Source organism: Apaloderma vittatum, unplaced genomic scaffold (genome assembly GCF_000703405.1).
Source record: "Apaloderma vittatum isolate BGI_N311 unplaced genomic scaffold, ASM70340v1 scaffold12985, whole genome shotgun sequence".
Taxonomy (NCBI): Eukaryota; Metazoa; Chordata; class Aves; order Trogoniformes; family Trogonidae; genus Apaloderma; species Apaloderma vittatum.
The window spans coordinates 1-2,255 of record NW_009718885.1 but is presented as its reverse complement, the minus strand read 5'-3'; positions in this window follow the sequence as shown (position 1 = coordinate 2,255).

The following is a 2,255-nucleotide window of genomic DNA, read 5'->3' as shown; positions in this document are numbered from 1 at the left end:
TTCAGATAAGATAAACCAGATCCTTTTTAAATGAGGTGGGAAAAAGCCCTGAACAAATTAAAAAATAACTCTTTGCTTTCCAACAAGGGAAGCACTACTGTAAAACTACATACTGAACCCTATCCTAGATGTCCTTCAGAGAAAGTGCATGAAGCCTACACAGATGAGCTACCCTCTGCCTCCTCCTCAGCTTCTACTGCTTCTACTACAAGCCAGCAAAAACTCTGGAATCTTGTCAACCACATCCTGAAGTGGTAACACTTTGAAAACAAAGGGCAGCAACAAAAAAAAAAGACCCCTAATACACCAGCTTTCGTTAGCAACTCCAGTGTACACGCCAAGGTACTAAATAGCATTCAGGAAAAAAACTATTTAGCTTCAACCCATAACACTTCACTTGTGAATTTGTATCATTTTTCAAAGTGAGTGGCTGCACGGTGTTTGGATGCCAGCCAGGTTCCAACCATGACAGTCCTCTCACAGACTTATTACTGCCAGGTCCCTTCTGGTTTATGAGCCCTGTAACAGTTATTGAATGTTTCTCTTGTGCCACTGGATCAGGCAGGGCCTGATTCAGTACAGGTTAAGTTTCAGCTCCATGGAATAAAAGAAGTTAAAAGCAAAGACCTCTTGAAGGGGAAAGAAACAAAAATAAAGTGGAAAAGTAGAATTTAGGCAGATTAAAATGTATTGTAATGACATGTCACATTTTGTAAATGAATTAAGTCTGTGGAGAAGTTCTGCTTTATCGCAAAAGGACAGTGTTCAGACCACAAATAACCAGAGAACTTCTCCCTTCAGTGCAGCAAGAAATAGCAACAAGATGACTCAGTCATCCCACAGAGCACACAGGGATATACCACGATTCAGCTCTGGCCAGGATCCTGATCAGCAAATCCACACAGTGATATACCCACCAGTCCATAGTGAAACAGTGCTGCTGCCATTCGACACTGAGTTAATTTACTCCCTCAAGCTGTTCTAACAGCAGAGATCTTTTTCTCTCAGCGCAACTTGTGGAATCAGGATTAAAGTCTAAAGTATACTTTCAGTAAGCTATTATTATTGCTGAGTTTCTTATAACATCAGTGTCATGGGTTTGAGTCTGGTGGGGTTTTTTTATGGTAAAAGCAGGGGCAGACTCATGAAGATTCAAGTGCCTCCCCCACCCTGAGGTAGGAGCTGGACCTGTCTCTGGCCAGTGCCAGGCCAATCAGCACCTCTGCCATCAAGGTATTTAAGAGGTGACCCCACTGTCCTCTTTCTCTCTTTTGGTTTTATCTTGTATTGATCCGCCCTGTCTTTAATGTGGGGGAGTTTTACTGTTGGAGGAGGAGAAGGTGAGAGAAGAATAAAAGGAACATCGAAGAAAGAGGAGGAGAAGAGTCCCAGAAGACAAGGAGAGGGAGAAGGCTCCCTGAAGCTCTATGGTGGCTGAGTTGGCAGCAAGATGAGCCTGCCAGTTGAGGGAATCAATAGTGGTGAGAACATCCAGGATGCGTCCGTACGTGCAGAGCCCCATGTGAGAGGGCAGAGAGAGATCAAGCAATCACCAGGGCACCCGAAGCAATCTGTGGCCATGAGGGACTCACAAGGAGGAAGAGGATTGCCTCCTGTGAGGTGGACACCACGTGGCAGGAAGGGGAGACTGTGAGGAGTCCTCAGGAAGGAGCTGCCGTGGACAGTGAGTAATGGCCAGATGGACTGCCCCCCCCCACCCTCTGCCCCCCTTGCACTGATGGGGTAGAAGGCAGCCGGGAATATGTGAACAGGGGAGGGGGGTGAAGGTATTTAAGGTCGAGTTGTATTTATTTGACATATTCTTCTCACTACCCTACTTTGTAAATGGTGGCGGTGAAATAAACCTATGTTTTTCTCCCCAAAACTCTTTGGTTCTTTACTTGTCATCTTAAATGGTAGATTATCATCCTTCCTATCCTTAATCTCAAACCCTTGAGCCTTTTTAGTTGACTTGTCTCCCTCCACATCACTGTGGAAATGAGGGTGGAGAAAGGAGTGAGCTGGAGACCTCGTGGCTTTTTGTCCCATTCGCTTGAACCAACGACGATCAGCTGAATGTCTAAGAGTCCAAAAACTTCAGGCCAAGCATTGCTTGACATAAAAGCTGGATTTCACGCCTGCTCAGTGGGACCCTAACTAACAAACAACGTTGCTAGCTACAACTGATTTTTTTATAAATTTATAAATTTTTTTTAAAAATCAATAAAACTTCTAATTTTATTGTTTTAAAATTT